Below are 18,953 nucleotides of genomic sequence, written 5' to 3' on the forward strand. Positions count from 1 at the left end.
TGGCTTTTTTGAGCTGATCACTGTGACAGGTTTCCTAGTTTTTGTATGAACATTGTGAAGCAACCTCAGACTTTTATTATGATCCTTCTGCCTCTTCTGAAGCCACAGCCTTTTAATGGGACTAGACATAATTGTTATGAGAGTTTTGACATAATTTTGGGAGCCCTGTGACTGTTTCATCTTCAGAAGTATTTTAAAAAGACTATATTTGAACTGCCTTTGTAAGCCATCTGAGTGATATTAGATTTTATGTATTGTGTCTATTATGTTTTGACTTTCACAAGATAATGACATTCTTTTTTTGCAAATATTTCATTTGGAGAAGCTATTAGACTCATGGCCATTTAAACAGATTGTTTAAGGTAGTTGACTCAACATAAATTATGTATTCCTGATTCTATGTGTAGTGGGCAGAAGATATTTCTAATAGTGCAGAGGTGACTTTGTAGCTCTGTATTGGGTATTACAAATTAAGATCATTATGGGAAAGCCAGAGAATGTTTCTGTGTATTTATGGGAAAGCTGCTTATTCCAAAAGCAAGATAACTTAATCAAAGATGATCTTATTCTTAAAACTCATATTACTGCATTTTAGCTTCACAAGGTAAAGTCTGTTCCCATTAGCTGTTTCTCTGTGGCACAAAATATTTACCTTTCCTGATCAAACACTAGACACAGTCAGTGATTTTTACAAGCAAGTATCATCACCTGGGGCCATGCTGGCCTCACTGATGACATAGGCTTCCTGTTAAGTTTTCAAAATAAAAAGGAGGTGTTCCATGAGCTTCGATCTGTGCTTCAGAAATACCATTGAGCTTGGCATCACAATGTTGATTTTACAAGCAAATTCTCTACCACTGGCTGAAGAACTCTTGGTCAACAGATATTAAATATAATTTGGTAGAACAGCTAAAAAATAAGAAAGCTTTTTTCCTTATCAACTACTTACCATTGGTACTGTAGGGCTGAGAGAAATCTTAGTAATGATATTAAATTCAACAGCCATGAAGAGCAGAACAGAATGAAGAGATATTTAGGAAAAGTTTTAAAAGTTGTTGTTTGTTTTGTTTTTTAAAAAAATTGACATACTATTTTTGATTATCAGTTTCTGTCACCAACTGTCAGGTATATGAGCCAGATGAAGTAAATTAAATGTCTTTTAGTGACTTATCTTGTTCTTAGTAAGATCTTTGTATTTCTGGTGAAATATATTTTATGCCAATCTAGGGTAGTATCTTGAAAGTCAAGATTCATCCTAAAATGGTTATTCAGGGGGCAAAGTGATTTTATTTTTTTTTGTCTGATAGCACCTCATGTCTAAAACGCAGAGAGCAGCTCCTACTAGGGCAACGAAAGAAACTAAGTTCTGACACCTCCTATAGGAGAAAAACTCAAAACCACACTTTTTAAATTGTTGTTCTAAATTGAAGACAAGCGAGTGCTTCCAAACAAAAGGCAAGAACTGACCTGCAGCTAACACTGAAATGACCTGCAGCTAGCACTGAGTCTTTTGGTGGTGGTGATTAGCAAGCTCTCTCCTTTTGAAAAGACTCACAGAGGAAGAGGGTATCCTCTGTGTGGTTTAAATATTGGATTCTGCAGAGCAGTGAGGATAAGTGGAATGCTTTCACTATATCTTGAGAAAGATTGACTTTTTTATGTGACTACAATTAAGCTTGAAAGACAACAGAAAGCTGAGTAATGGCAGAATTTGGTCCTTATGCCAATCACAGAGTTACATTGCCTTTAAGACCAGAAAGTGGAAGCAAATGTCGCTATTCCTGGGTAATTTCCTTAAAATCCCAGAGTTATGTTCCACTTATTTTCTTTCCTAATAGCTCTATGGCTTTTCTTCCCACAGCTGCAGCATTATGTTAATTTACTGTACGCAGAAAGGGGAATAAATGGAATTATGAATTTTTTTTTTACCTTATAGGCAAAAGCATCCCATTTGTTTTGTAATCTTTATCAACTGTCATAAAATTATTGTGCAACAGAAAAAGTAGATGTCAAACATGAGACATTTCAGTTTAAGGGTAATCTTATTTCTTCCGCTCAGTCATTACATCTATCTCTGTGTCCTGTTCTTCTGACCATGCTGGCCTGCAACCTCTTTCTCTCAGCAGTAACAACAAGAGCTGAGAATATAACAGCCTTTCTACCCCCAGCTGGTATTCACCACGGGCTGATGCTTGTAGTGGTCATCCCTTCTATGCCCTAGTTTACAGCTCTCCATATTATAATTGTTTTTGCAAAGTGGTCTTTCAGATGTATCTGTGAGGAGGAGGTAACAGTAACTTGCTGTGGTTGCTATCAGGAAGATAAATACCATAGCAAATTATACATTGTGGCTTTATGAATTATAGTGACACTATGCATGAATATCTGGCACTATTGAAAGAGAAAATACTGAAAAAGGACCATGACTGGGTAAAAACCCCTTTGCTATTGGTATCTGGGAATAGTATATTGGTCTAGTGAGTGGGGTAAAAGTTTTGGCAACGTTGAAGACATGGAACATTAGAGAAGGGAATGCAAGTAGGGACTCAGAGATAGTGAAATAATTATTTATAATACACAAGTGAAACATCTAATTTCTTTTTCTGATTTTTTTTAACCAATATGACTATTAAATTATAACACAAAATATTTGGATTTGTTCAGCTCTCCACACTTTAATATTTAGAAGGTGTGTAGTGTTAAAGCAATAAACGATTAATTTGAGAAGAGAATTTTAATATTAAACAAAGACATAAAATTCTATTGCTTTTATTATGCTTGTCAGTATTTACTTCTGAGATAGCTTTTAAAGTCTCAAGTTAGTAACAAATCAAAACAAAATTTAATTAAAAATTTAGAAATAAAATGCTATGCATTCTATCAGTAATGTCAAATTCAACTCTGAAGTTGCTCATGATATTTTTGTAATTTTAAAGGGAAGTAACAGTGTGAGTTTCACTTATTCTATGGAAATATAGATTCAATTTGCAAGCACATTGGAATAATTTTCATAGGAGATAAACAACAATATTCTGCTAAACTTTCAGAAAACAGTCTATTTGCCACCTGAGAAATTGACTGGTTTTTTTGCATAAGCAGTATTTAGAAGTTTCCTACTTATGGAGTTGACAGTGACTTTATAAATGTGTGGTCATGTTATTAAGACTAATTAATTATGAATAATGAGTGATAAATAACCCAGACATCTCCAGTTTTTAAGGAAATAGATAATGGGAAATGTCTCACAGGACAAAAAGGAGATGATCAATAAAACATTATGATCCTTAGCCAAATTGCATAATGTGTAGAATAACTGCAGACACAGGGTGAAGCAGGTGTTAAAAAACAAGGTCTTTGGTTTTTTTGTTACAGTGTAGAAGATGAAATATTTTAAGATCTTGTAAGAAAAGAAAAGACTTTCACACTCAAGTCCAATACAAAGAGACACCTTCAGCTGGTCCAATTCAGTTGCTAGTTCAAACTTAATTTTTCCATTGCAGGCCAATGCAGTTCCTTAAAGGACTGCAACTGTATGCTGCCTCTCAAACTGGAAGTGATTATTAAAAAGTAAAGAGAGTTGAACTAGTACATGTAGTTATATTTACAACAAAAACTTTCTAAAAGAATCCTTTAGCTTAATCAGCATGTATTATGAGGCTATTTTTTGTTGCAATATCTAAGCTAGATAAACTTTTGAAAGCTTTTTTTTTTTTTTTTTTTTTTTTTTAATTCTACAATTTAAGAAGGAATACAAACTGAAACCAAACAATTAAAAAAACCCCAAACATTTTTGGGTGGAGAACAAAACTGATAGAACTTGGACTTAAAGGATAAGAATATGGGAAACTACATCCATTTGCAAAAGTGGATTTAGACATGGTGCCTACAGCTACACACAGTATAATCTCAGTTTCACTCCATTCACTGAACCACTTTTTATTTCAGTTTGTTTTTACTTCTCAGCTTAAACATCAAATATTTTTCTTCAGTCAGCACTTTTCCTTCTTAATATTTATATGTTTTTGTACCAAAATTGGATCAATATTTGTGAACAGTGGTGTTTTTTTTCTGGTGTTTCCTTTCTTCCTAGAAAGGAACGGGAATTATCCCTTCATAAGGTGAATGAAAAACAGTGTTATTATAATTTGTACTAATATCATAGAATCATAGAATGGTTTGGATTGGAGGCAACCCCTAAAGAAGATCTTGTCCAATGCCGCTGTCATGGGTCTTTCACTAGACCAGGCTGCTCAAAGCCCTGTCCAACTTTGCCTTGAACACTTCCAGTGATGGGGAATCCACAGCTTCACCAGGCAACCTGTTCCAATGTGTCACCAGCCTCATAGTAAAGAATTTCTTCCTTATCTTGAATCTAAACCTACCTTCTTTCAGTTTAAATCTATGGACCCTTCTCCTGTCACTACAGGCCTTGGCAAAAAGCCTTTCTCTGTCTTTCTTTTAAGTCTCCTTTATATAGTGAAGGGCTTTAATAAGGTCTCCGCAGAGCCTTTTCTTCTCCAGGCTGAACAAGGGTTAAACCCCCTCTCTGCCTTTCCTCATTGGAGAGGTGTTCCAGCCCTCTGATCATTTTTGTGGGCCTTCTATGGACCCACTCTAACACCAGGTCAATGTCTTTCTTGCGCTGGGGACTCCAGAGCTTGACTCAGTACTCCAGGTGGGGTCTCAGAGCAGAGCGGAGAATCAACTCCCTCAGCCTGCTGGTCATATTTCTCTTTAGGCAGTCCAGGATATAATTAGCTTTCTGGGCTGCAAGTTCACATTGTCGGCTCATCCACTAGCATCCACAAGTCCTTCTCCACAGGGCTACTCTCAATCCATTTCTCCCCCAGTCTATATTGATACTGTGGAATGCCCTGATCTAGGTGCAGGACCTTGCACTTGGCCTTGTTGAACTCCATGAGGTTCACCCAGACCCACTCAGTCAAGATCTCTTTTGATGGCGTCCCTTCCCTCAAGTGAATCAACTGCACCACTTAGCTTGATATCATCTGCAAATTGCTGAGGGTGCACTCAATCCCGCTGTCTATGTCATTGATGAAGATATTAAAGTATTGGTTCTAGTATGGACCCTTGAGGAACATCACTCATTACTAGTTTCCTCTTGAAGATTGAGCCATTGACTAACTCTTTGGAAGCAGCCATCCAACCAATTCCTTATCCATCTAAAAGTTCATCCATGAAACCCATATCTCTCCAATTCAGAATGTTGTGGAGGACTATATCAAAAACCCTACAGAAGTCCTGGTAGCTCTTCCCTTGTCCACTGATGCAGTCATTCCATCAGGGAAGGCCACTAGATTAGTCAGGCATGATTTGCCCATGGTGATGCCATATTGTCTGTCTCTAATCATCTTCCTTGCTTCCATATGTTTTGAGATATCTTCTAGGAGGATATGATCCATGAGCTTACTGGGCATGGAGGTGAGGTTGACTGGTCAGTAGTTTCCAGGTTCCTCCTTATTACCCTTTTTAAAAAGGGGTGTGATATTCCCTTTTCTCCAGTCACTGGGGACTTTGCCTGACTCCCATGATTTTTCAAGTATGATGGAGAGTGGCTGAGTGATTACATCAGGCAATTCTGTCAGGACCCTGAGATGCATCTCATCAGGTACCACAGATTTATGTGTGTTCAGGTTTCTCAGGTGGTCTCGAACCTGATATTCGCTTAGGATGGGAGGGACAACAATCCCCGAGTTCCTGTCTTGAGGTTCCAAGACTTGAGAGATGTGGGAAGAGATAATGCCATTTAAAACTGAGACACACACAAAAAGCTAAGTACCTCAGTCTTCTCCATGTTGGTTGTCACTAGTTCTCGTCTTATTTATTGAGGAGGGGGGTGTAGAAGCCCTTTTTATTATTCTTCATATCCCTTGCCACATTCAGCTCCAGCTGTGCCTCAGCTGTTCTGATCCTATCCCTACACATCTGGGCAGCATGTCTATGTTCTTCCCAGGATACATGTCACTGATTCCACTGCCTGTGCATTTCCTTCTACACTTAATTGGACCAGGAGGTCCTTACTCAGCTGTAGAGGACTGAAGGCAGTGGGTTGATTAGCATGGATAATATGCAGCTGTGGCCTTGCCTTGAAGGCAGTGGCTTGATTGACATGGACGATGTGCAGCTGTAGCTCATTACTGCTAAGTGGTTAAATAGCCCTGAGGATGGTGGGAGAGGGGGTTTGGTAGAGGAAGAGTAGGGTGGTTTGGCCTCTGGAGGAAGGAGTAGCAGCACAGACAGTAGAATCTGACTGACAGTAAAAGCCTTGTTACAGCCAGCTAGTCTGATTGTGCTGCAGTAATTGGTGCCCCATGTGAGGCTGACTGAGTTGGGCTCTGACTACAACTGGTGCCCAAAGTAGCTGAGACAAGCAGGAGAATCTCTGACCTGTAACAGACACAGTGAGAGGTGAGCCATTGACAACTAATTGATATGTGTGTGTTGCAATATTTGTTGTCTGTATTAACTCAAATTGCAACTCTCAGCTGTCCTGGTCTCCTGCTCCTGTTTGATTTCTTACACATGGGAATTGAGAGCTCTTATACTTCAGGAAAGGTATCTTCAAATAGCTCCCAGCTCTGTTTCGCTCCGTTATCCCTGAAGGTAGTTTCCCAGGGGGTCCCATCCACTAATTTCTTAAACAACTGAAAGATTGATCTCCTAAAATTCAGGGTCTTGATTTTACACTTTGCCTGGCCCATATACCTCAAGACTATAAGATCTACCAGGGCATGATCACTGCAGCCTAGGCTGCTGCCAGTCTTGACCTCTAATTCCTTTATTTGTGTTGGTGAGCAATAGGTTGAGCAATACATCTCTGGTTAGGCTGTCTATCACCTGGATGAAGAAATTATTCTCAATGCAATCCATGTCTCCTGTAAAGTTTGCTCTGTTGCTTTTCCAGCAGATGTCAGGGTGACTGAAGTCCTCTAGCAGGATCAGGGCCTGTAAGTGTGATGCTGTTCCTAGCTGAAGTAAGAACAATTTGTCAACAATCTCCTTGATCAGGCAGCCTGTAGTAAACATGAACTATAAGGTTTCCTTTGATGGCTTGGCCTCTAATTTCTACCCATAGCTCTCTGTTCACTGCCTTTTTACTGTAGTTTCTTTATTAGGTGATAGTATTGTCCTGAATAACTTGCAAACTTGACGTGTCACATACAATAAATAATACAAATGTTTTTAATCCTCTATATACCACTGAAAAGTATTTCCCATCACTAGTAAGCAAAATTTCAATGTTACTAACAATTAATAACTGTTCTGAATAACCAAAAAATAAAAAATAATCTAACTCTCAAAACTTGTTTTAACTGTACAGAATTCTGCAAATGTAAGAGATTGAAATGTGCTATTCCAGACTAAATCCCAGACTACCTTCAGTCATATCAAATTAAAGGATTCTCTATATAGTTTACAGATGAGTTTTGGAGCTTTACTTTTACAAGAGATTTCTCCTCTGAATTCTGACTGCATTGCTTAGTAACACATAGACATTGTCTATTCATGTTTGTCAGTTTTGGTACCTTCTCAGAGAACTGATGAGGATAGTTTACTGAAAAAATGTAAATTCTTTGAAGGTTTCCAGTCAAAGACATCCCATTACTTTTCCTGTGGTTTTCTATGTCATCATGAATAAACATGTAGAATAAAAAAAAAAATTTGTGGTAGTCATAGGTCTAAATCTTAAATAGATGTTGAGATGATTTTAAAAAAGTCACATTAACTGAACTTCTGCATTAATAGAAATTTCTGGATGTTTGCTGTAAAATTGAGCTTCCAAAATTATTATTAAAATATACCACTGTGGCCAAAGAAAAAGGAGGTGCTTTTACTATTTATCAGATATATGCTGGTGATAAAATTATTAATATAACATGTTAAAAAGTAGCTACCACCTCACAGAACACAAAATAAACTTCTGCATTAGTTTGGAGATTTCTCAAGGGGAAAAATTCTGGGGTCTGTGTGAAGTCAGACTGCATGGACTCTGTAGGATTGTTTGCTTTAATTGGAGAAAAAAAATGTAACCATGAAGTTTGACAGCCATGCCAGCAAACATGGTGTTTTATTAAGATCTTCATTCCTTGGATTCTGTCTCCAGATTTGTTTTGAGATCTTGCTGTAACTTCTGTACAGACCATAGTGCTCAAAGCCCAGTATTGTCTACCAGCCAGATCTGCCTTCAAGGCACAGCCAAATCAAAGGCAGCATTCTCACTCCGGTAGCTTAGCTGGGCAGTTCCCAGAATGTATAACCCCTCCTGCATGCCCTGGGGCGACTGAGGACAGGGGAAGTGGATGAAATGAGCTGTAGGAAGGAAAGAAGAAAGAAACCTCTGTTCAGAGCCTCTGTTGCCTCTGTACCTTCCTCATGTCCTATATCTGCACTGACACCTTCAGTCATCCCCATCCTACTCCCATTGTCTGTCCCAAAGCCAGCAGGACTAGAGTGTAGGAAATGAGCTCTCCTCAATGGAGTCCATCCACAGAGGGCTGCTTCTCTCTCCTGTGATGTATAACTACAGTGAATTAGGGATCTCAGCCTCCCCTATGCTCAAACTATGACAGAGTTTAGATAGGCTTCTTATGAGTTCAGTTCTAAGAAGTGAAGTCCAGTTTTTAGGTAGCCCATGGTCTGCATGGTTAGGCTGAATGAGAACTAAAAACTTGCTGAAGGGGAAAATAAACAAGTAGCTCACATTAGTGCAGTGTGCATAACAGACAACAGTAATGCAAAAAAAATCTAAAAATTCAGTATTTTATAATTAAAAGTGCAGACAGTTGTATAAGTTTAGTGCCTGATGCTTTCTCAGTCCTTGCTGAAATGAGGTGCAAACAGCTTTTGTGTCAAAGAAAACAAAAACCAAATGGGAAAGGACATGGAGATTGTTTTGCTTTTGAACCCAGTTTTATGCAGAAGAATAAAGGTATACGGAAGCAGTCTTCCAGACCTCAGTTCAATGAGTGATCTATGAGATTATGCTTCCTCTTAGTCTGGCTATCAGAATTTTTTTCCTACTGCTGCCATTAATGTGACCTCTAAGGTTCTATCAAGCACACTGAAATTTATTTTAATCATGACAACATAATATGGTATGGAGGAGAACATTTTGATGAACTGTGGATAATCCTTCTTTGTTCCTATGAAAGAATGTGATAGTTTGCTTCATTTAATACACTCTGCTTTTCCATAACAGTCTTTTTAAGGAATGTAATTAAGATTAGTGACTAGCTTTTCCTGAGGAAGAAAAAGTAAACTGCGCATATATTTACAGAAAGAGTCAACAAAAAAAGGGGGTTTATTGCCTGGTCTTTTTCTAATTGCAGCATTTTATGGTTTTTTTTATATGTTAATATATTGTGTGCTTTCTGTTTCTCCAACATTAACTGTTTTAGCATCCTGCTACAGCAATGGCTGTTATGGGAAATGGTGGCATATGTGAAAACTAAAATAAGTACTACTTTTTTTTGTTCTGAAACAAAGATAAATATATAAGTAAAATAATAAAAAAAAATCTCTTGGGTCTCCCCTAAAGCTTTTCTTTTTGTTATGTACCTCAAGTATAAAGATTTCACTAGGTATATAAACAGCAGTCTCATGAATAAGAAGCTTTTTAAAGAGTTCAGTTCCAGGTGAGTCATAGCTCTGAATCATAGAAAATTATGATATCAAATAGCTTTCTTCCTACAGCATACATTGGGGGGGAAAAAAGGAATTAAGAAAATCAACCTTCTCATTTTGCTTCATTTGCATATGAGGACAACATTAATATCCTATTATAGTCTTCCTCCCTCTGAGTCTGTAGAAATCCCATAAATTAGATTACTGTTTTTAATCTATGTTAGCAGAAGGCCTAAGGAAAATAGATAAAGGAGGGATCCTTAAAGAAAATTTTGGTTTCTGTCCTCAGTACCCCCAAAGAGCTGTTAGCTAGGAGGAAACCCAAAGATCAAAAGGAAACCCAAAGATGATACTTATAAAGCTGATTAACTGTCATACGATAGTCACAGGGATTCTGGGTTACCTAAACATCTCAGATCAGTTTAAAAAAAAAAACCCACAGAGGTCACATGAAAAAAAACTTAATTCTGACAGGAAATATAAAAATAAGAATTCAGTTCTGCCTCCATTCCTTAGTGCACAATTATTAACTTGCTAAGTTCAGCCTGTGTCACAGTTCTTGAACACTTATGATCACAATGATTATCATTAAAAATTATTTTTAAATTAATATATGCACCAGATTTTTTAGTAAAGACATTGGCTCTGTCCAAAAAAAAAGTGTATGAGGGAAATAAAGACAAAAATTTAAAGCATAATTTTGTCAAATGCTCTGTGAACAGATCTTTTCAAAAAATATCAGGGTTGTTTTAGTTAGCTGTTTTCCTAAAGACATAGTAATTTCAGGACAAAAGAACCATCTTTTGTTCTTTGAGCACGTCTATGTAATATGAGTAAAAGAAATATGAAGTCCTTGGAAATTGCATTAGAGGTAAAAAAAAAAAAACTTAAACATTGACCTGGCTGGTATTATTTACTTTCTAAAATGAAGATCAATTTCTTCTTGGATCTAAATTCTGCAATAACAGAACCACCATTTTCTATTTGTAAGCTAATATTCCTCTTTATGGAATAGTTATTTTCAGCAGAGTATGAATTCAAGACCAATTTTGTTTAGATGAATTAACATTAATATGGATTGTTCTCAATATTTTCATTAGTTTAGGGTCAATGTAGCTAAAGCTGTAGTATTAAAAGCTGAACGAGCTATTACAAGACCATATGTACTTCTTCCTATTGATATTTCTGACCTATGGATTTCCTCCGCCTCGAACTGGCATAAGAATTTATATGGCAGTGTGGTGAACTACCTTTAGGAACTGCAAAAAAGTTAGATGTTTTTAAAATACTATTTTAAAAATGGTATTTTTTACCCGGAAAAAGTTTTGAGTGAGCTCCTTAAATGGCTGCCTGAGGACCTGTGTTGGCAGTAGGTGGGCAGCCATGCTTCCGCTCATTTTTCATAGTCTTGGCTGCCTGCATGAAGGGATTCTGAAACTTTGGCTGGGGATTGCAGTGTAACATTACATATAACCTAGTGTAACTGCAAGCTGCTGCTGAAAGTGGGATCTGGGTGGTCACATCTTGACATATGATACAGGCTGACATCATTACACTAAATGTATCAATTTCTGCTTTTTGCTCAGTACTCTCTGTACACATCAGTGATACTGTATAGAGTTAAATGCTGCAGTCCAACTTCTTTCACCTCAGATTTTTAAGGGCTAAATGAGTATGGCATTGATTTGAGCTATTACTTACGAGAACAGTTAATGTATAGAAACAATTATTCACAAATGGGTTTTGAGGAGGAATTTGAGAATATTGATCAAATTTTAATGAGATGAACAGATGTAACTGCACTCGAGAGAGCGTAAAAATGACTAAGTCAGGGACACATTTTGTTACAATGGTAAGCAGGACAAATTGTCTCCAAAATTATCTGAATCCTGTTGGGTCTTTGAAGATCTTTAATTAATTCCACTAGAAGATAAAGAAGAAAGGTTCATCTTTAGTATTAAAGTTTCCTCATTTTTGCATGCAGGAAGCAAACAAAAACCACCTTACTTTTGCTTGGATACTCACAGGATGGGGAATGAGAGATATCACTAATCAAGAAATGGATAAGTGGCCTGAAAAGGACTGGCTGTTGAAATCATAGAAAATACTTCCTTACCCAGAGCATCTGAATGTGAGGGTTAGGCTGAAACAGTCACAGTTGTGTCCACCTTCCAGTGATGTCAAAAATATTCAGGGGAATCCAACGGAGGTATCTGATTAAAATGCCTGTATGTAAAGACAGCAGAGTGGAGCAAGTCTGATAAATGGTTTGAAATTTAGCTCCCTAGGAATGTCTATTTGCTATTCTGTAACAAGCTATGTTTGCAAGTAATCATTAGTAGCTTGTGAAATTGCATATGGTTTTCATGATACATAAAATAATAGAATGGGTAACAACTTCAACACGTTACTGACTTAGGATATTCTGAAACAAGTTGCATTTCTTGATCTCGGGTGTTTTGGTTTTGACCACATACCTTTTAATAGACATTTTCATTGAACTATGGCTACCTTGTCATTTAAATATGACTAAGCATTCCTCAAATGAAAGTAACAATCTTCTTTATTAACCATTTTCCAAAGTGGAGGTAGACAGCTGCCAATCTAAGAAGTCTTGGTAGTTGTTGTTTTTTTGTTTTTTTTTTTTTTTTAAACATGTTTCTACCATTAACAAATAAAAGCAACAACATTTTCTGATATTTTCAACTATTTTGTCTTTCTCTTTTGCTAACTATGTTGTTTCATTATTACCAAAAACTTGCAGCCTTCTAAGTATGTATACTTTTCCCTTTTTTTTTTTGATAAAAGCATCTAATATAGCATTTCTTATGCTGGACTGAAAACAGGAAACAAATTAAAAAAATGGTAGAAAAAGAAAAGAAAACAAATAGGTGCACACATACCTATGTACATACATTCAACACTCAAGAGTGTAACCTTTTCAAATATGAAGGGTTTTTTCTCCCCCCCCAAATTAAACTGTCAGAAGAAGGTGGCTTTGAAGTTGTGGAAGAGATTATCCTATGTCCATTTCCTCTGAGAGGTAAACCCCAGCATTTCTAGGTGTGCATAAAACTGAAGCTTTTTTAACTATGACTTTTGTAGGTAGTACTCACTGAACCCGTGATAGACTATAAGATACCTGAGGAAGTAGATCATATGCCCATAGGGAGAAAAAAAGATAAAAGCCATGCCTGGTTTAACAAATGCAATTTCAAATACGTAATCATTTCGGCTGGCATTTACCAAGGTATTTGCAAAAAGGGAAGATAAGATATTTTAAAGACACTTCCCCAAGGCTTTAATAAAAAAAAATATTTTATTTTTTTGAATTATTTACCAGACATAACATACTTTGACAACTTGAGCGCCTTCAGTTTCCATGCAGTTTTATCCCCATTGCTAGTTTGACACTTCACTGAAGTTCTTTGGATGTCATCTGAAAGCAACTGCATTTAATGAAAGTCTTATAATAACACTGAGTTTGATTCATTGCCAGAACTATTTAATGTAACAAAAGCATGCGATGCTTTTACTGTCATTTACTGAAAGATCCTAAGGCTTTGATTCCATGAAGTATTGAAAGACATGAGCTTGAGTCTCAAGCCATGTGAAACAAGAATGGAGACCTGCACAATTAAAATAAATTGCATGTTTAAATCTTTTTCAGGATCAGAGCCAGCATGGTTCAGCATTCAGCATCATTCTACAGATAGGTAATTTTGCCTTGTCTTTGTAAAATCTCTAGTGTTGTATTTTCTTACAAGGCACATCTGACTGTTTTGTACACCTCAGTTTTATGCAGTTTAGCAAATAAAGCCTCTTTCCAAGTCATTCAACTGGTTACACTTTGTTATACAGCTAGTCATGCAAGCATTTTGTTCCATTTTTCTGAACTGGCTTTAGAAGCTCTTCTCACACTGACTTCCTGCCAAAACAACTTCTGTTTTTCCACTGCCTCCCCTTTCTTCCCCATCCTTATATTATCTCATTGCTAGTTAAAATAGACTTAAGGGACTTACTACTGAATGTAACGCATCAAGTTATGATATACAACTTGAAAGTACCTGATTTTCTAGCAAAACCACACCTACTTTTGTGAAAATACACATTTTTACTCTGTGGCAGGTCCCTTATTAAACTTATGAGAACAGATTTTATTGCACAGTTTTCCACCTGTGCCTATCAGAAAATGATTTCTGGATTTTTCTCTGTAGTTTGTTTGCTTCAAAAGGGACGAATACATATTAAAACTTTTATTTAAATGAAATATGGTTACTATACTCTGGAGCAAATACTGTTTAGTATGGGAATATTCACAGAATATGAATAATTTACCTCAATTTAGACTTGCTGAAACTTGGGTTTCTAATATAAACTAGCTTTCTAAACTTCTTTTATAGTAATTTTTATAAGTAGTGATCTTCCACTGTGCACAATTCATTTCATCTAAGAACATTTTTCTCAGACTGTATGAGTCATGTCCTATACATCCCTGTCTCCTATCATTGATTTTAGTGGAAAACTTATTATTAAACTACATTACTGTAGCCTGTCAGTTGGATAGCTTTAAATGAGCTAAATCATGCCAACTATGCATCCCATGCCCATACTTTGATATTCAGTATTTGATATTCAACATCTAGTATCTTTCAATGAAAGATTTAATGCTTTTCTAGTTCAATTCTGGATTTTTCTTACTCTTACAAGTTTCATCAGTTGTAGGAAAAGACAGCTGAGAGCAGGGTAGGTGTGGTTCAGGGACCTGTACCATCGGTTAGTCATCTGTCTGGCATCTCTTTCCAGGGGCTGACGTGCACTGTCTCTTGTGGGGTGTTGCAACACACCCACTGCTATAGTGAAGGCAGGATTGGTCCCTCTGGGATGGAGACCACCTTCATTCATCATGCTTACTTGGGGAGTTTAGCTGTATTTTGAGCCTGGCTACGCTGTCTTTTGGGGTTACCTGTAGTAGATACAGTGGCAAAAAGCAGTACTTCCAAACAGTGTATTGGAAATTAATCCAAAAGTTCATAGTACTATGCAAACAGGTTTTAAAAGATTTCCATAAGCATATTGTCCCATCTAACAGCTTAAATACATCTAAGTTATTCCCCACATCTCACTTTCTGCAGTGACAGCTATTGAGTAACAATCACTGTCTCTTTATTAAACATTGTCTCAGTCTTATTAAAAAATGAGCTCTGCATCATTATTCCTATTCTAGTTTTCAGTTTCCTTAAGGTCACGTGTCCTAACTTCTACCCCTCAAAATCAGCCGATATCTATTGAAACAAAATGTCAATCATTTACATAGTATTGGTCTCAAGTTTTCTATGTGCTAACTGTTCTACCTTCTAATTTGACCAGGAATTATGTCTAGATGGAATTAGCCTTGTCAGAAAAAGAGTTCTCTTCTCTTTAATGGTTTCTCAAATTGCTTAGTGTTTCACTAAACATGGATTGTTTATATTTATAGTATGATACAGCAAAATTCTTGAATGTTGAGAAAATCAATCTGAGAAATTTCTTCATTACAACCAGTCTACTAATCAAGTACTTTTCTAGACTGAGAAGTCACAGGTGTTATTATACAGCTTTAAAATATAATTATATATATGATTTTGTTTCACTATATAGTTTTAATTGCATATGTTAAAATATTTTGTATCAAATCACATAATTGTATGTTATTCCATATCTATAACATCTTTCATGAAATATTTATTATAATAAGTTGCATATTTAATTATATATTATAACACAGTATTATAACAGTACATATTATACATAAGGTCTGGGTACCTCTTCTATTTTATAAACATCCAGGGTATAGGAAACAAGGAGTTAGACTGTCCATTCTTTTCTGAAGTTACTACAATCTATAAATATCTTCTGGACATAAATATATCAAGTATGTTACTTTAAATCTCTTTTGCTCTTTATGGTACAAGACAGTCACCTTTACCTGAGAATGACAAGGAATGACAGATAAAAAATTTTGAAACATGGACAAGGCCTTTTTTTGAACTTGCAAATTTAGCCTCAAACTGTCTGGTCTTCCTTTTTCAGTATATTTGATTACATGATAATATCTATTTTGCTGTCCATTGTCTCCCTAAAGAATGTTATGTTTTGTTGGCTTTCAAATATGCTATTTCTTTCTACTTGTATCTGAGTTTATTTTTTTCTCAGACACATTACTTGCATTTGCAAAGGTTGAATGAACTTCTATTGGTTACCTGCAGACATTTTAGAATTAAAAACTCACTTTCTTGTCACTTTGTGGTTGGTTTTGTTTGATTTTTTTTTTCTTCACTGATGTCTGTAATGCCTTCCATTTTTTTTACTGTTTTTGAATGTAACCTGTTTGTATTTAGCTTTTCATTCAAGTCATTAATTAGAATAATAATTTGTCAAAATATACAGAGGATGCTCAAAGACCACTGAAATCAGAGAGCATTTGCCTTACCCAGTTATGCTATTATGCATCATGCCTTTTATTTTTCACTATCTTTGCTTGTGAGTTTCTTGAGATTTTTTTTCTGGCAAAATGAAAATACACAATGGTGAAATAACCACAAGCATTGGTCAAGGACATTTATATAGGCTTAAACCACAGAATCAGGAGGTCTGTCACAGTTTCAGTAATTATGAAGTGTCGGTTTATGTCCTTAAAATAATTACCTAAACACATATGGAAAATAGAACAGGAAAAAAGTGCCAGGGAGAAGACCCCCTCCTGGGTTCTTCATGCATTACACATTTCAGCTGTGGTTTTGCAGCCCATTACAGAGTATGCACAGGCTGACACTCAGCTTGGAGAACAGGACCTTGATGTGCAACAGGGACTAGTCCAAACTGTTAATTCTGCATGTCTGCAGAATCACTCCTGGGCTCCCATCTGGAGTGGATGGAAAAGCCTCACACGAGACTAACCCTGGGAGTGGTTAGGTAGCTCCAGGGACAGCTCTAATGGATGGGATGAGAAGGTTTCTTAGAGGTCATACTGGCAGTGCTTAGGCTGATGCTTCTGCAGTATTTCAGCAGATCTTATATCCTTCTGCTACACCCTGTGCCTAAAGCTTACAGCTTCAGCATCACACTGCGAGAGCACAACTACTGCAGCCTGTGGAAAACTTCTAATTATCTTGGGTGTCTTATGAACAGATAATAAAGAATCTTAATCAGGTATGTAAAATAAATCTAGTCCAAAGACACCTGTGGGAGCACTTAGGGTCATAAGCTTTGAGTTATCTCAACTAGATATCTTAACTAGAGGTAAGGTAGGGGCAGGGAAGGGATTTTTCATGAGAAGAATCTTGGATTGCCTAAAAAGCTAAGGCAGAGGGCTTTGCATTGAAACAGTAATGAGTATTCCCTGATATCATGACTTGGTCAGAAAGAAATCCTAGAATAAATTCATATGAGAAGAATCAGCTTACTCCTATAGAGAAATGACTAAGTAGACAAATCTTGCAGAAATAAGTAGGCAAATGTGTCTCCATCAAGAGACCTCCAGATAAGTAGGCTCAAAGGTCTGTGAAATAAGCACCAAATCAGGAATGGCTCTAGGTGCTCATCATGCAAGTACAGAGAGATCACTGTCAAGAGAGCTAGCCAGAGCGGAATGGTCCAGTAGACTTGGGAACAGAGAGCCTAGTTGAGCAAACTCATGGTGACTGACTGCAAGTGCATATCCTTAGCACAGCTTCACTGATGCTATGTTGATGATTGATCATCTGTGCACAGGGCTGTGTGTAAATGCAGTGGCATCAGAACATGTTGACAAAAGTCTTGGCGCTGGCTCAGCTGAAGAAAAATTCCAGGAAAATATACTCATCCCCGATTAGATTCGTACTGCACTTCACACCAGTTGGACTGGACTGCAGACAAAAAGCCTGTCAATGCAGCCACAGGACAAATTGCATTCTCCAGGACTTGTGAGCCTTCGGCTGCCTGAGCACATTAAATGAGCAGCCTGGTGACTGTCAGTTGAGATGGTGTACGGACAAATCTGTGAAGAGCAGGCAAGCTCTGGAGATGGCCACTCAGAGTATTGCAATACTCTAATTACAATAATAAGGGGCATTTACATTTAATAATGGGCAGCCATGGAGACAGAAGTAGCCAGGATGGCTAGTCTTGTCTGGGAGGACAGAGTAGAGAGTCATCCCATGGGCATGGAGGTACAGCCCTTTACCTAACACTGAATGGTTGGGTGGTGTTGAGCAGCAGGTGATATATACACAATACAAAGAGGGAAACGTGAACAGTTTCAACAGACTAAAGGATTCATAAGAGGTATTTTTTCAATAACTCTGTGTTTGTTGCAAAGAAAAATCCGAGTAGCCTTCAGAGTAACTTAGCAACACATTCCTCCTTTGTCTTTCCTTTACTTCTTCTATATAATATCTCCTTAAAGAAATATTTTGAGTTGAACTTTCTCATCTGGGCTCAATTACGATCACTAGCTCAAGCCATCTGTCACTTAGCTCATCTGCTGTTACTGATGAAACTGACCCCAGAAGTAACATCTGAATACTCCTAAACTTTGGGGCATATGGCACCTGAATCTGATTTTCACAGCTCAAAGCAATCACTACTGTTAGCTTGTCTAGATTATTTATTGTCCAAATACCTTGCATATATACACACACTTAAGTGCATGAATACTTCCTTTAAAAAGAATCTTATTATCCACCTTACTCCCTTAAGGCACTTTCTTTCTTACTTATCATCACTGCCCTTGCAGACATCTATGTCTCTAAGAACCAAGGACTCTTCAAGCAATCTTAACATGAATGTGTAGTAGCATGAAATTTTAAAATTACTTTCAACCTTAACTTTGAAATTATTTGTTTCTGCCAAGATACATAAAAGAATCAGAGGACAGCTTTTATAATTTAATATTATAATTATATTAGAAATCCTTGACTTTATTTGGCATGACACTTCTTAAATGGTCCTATCTTAAAAGCACATTTCAACAATAGATTGATCCCAATGGCATTTTAAATCTTTGGGTTATCTATTTCAGGTAAAAATTAAAATACACTATTATGTATCTGCCGATTGGAGTGCAGTGCTTCAGGCATTTCAGCTTGTTGAAAAGTGGTACAAACAATATCTGTTTTGTAAATGCCTTTTCTAATGGAGTGCCAAACAGTGTGTGTAAATGTTAACATAAAGGAATATAAAGCATATGGAGAATTATAAGAAAATATACATGCAAGTTCATAATAGGTATTTCTACAAAGGATTTTGTCTCAGAACTGGAAAATGTTACATAAACCCCAGTATTTCTT

The sequence above is a fragment of the Falco cherrug genome, chromosome 5 (assembly GCF_023634085.1).
Source record: "Falco cherrug isolate bFalChe1 chromosome 5, bFalChe1.pri, whole genome shotgun sequence".
NCBI lineage: Eukaryota > Metazoa > Chordata > Aves > Falconiformes > Falconidae > Falco > Falco cherrug.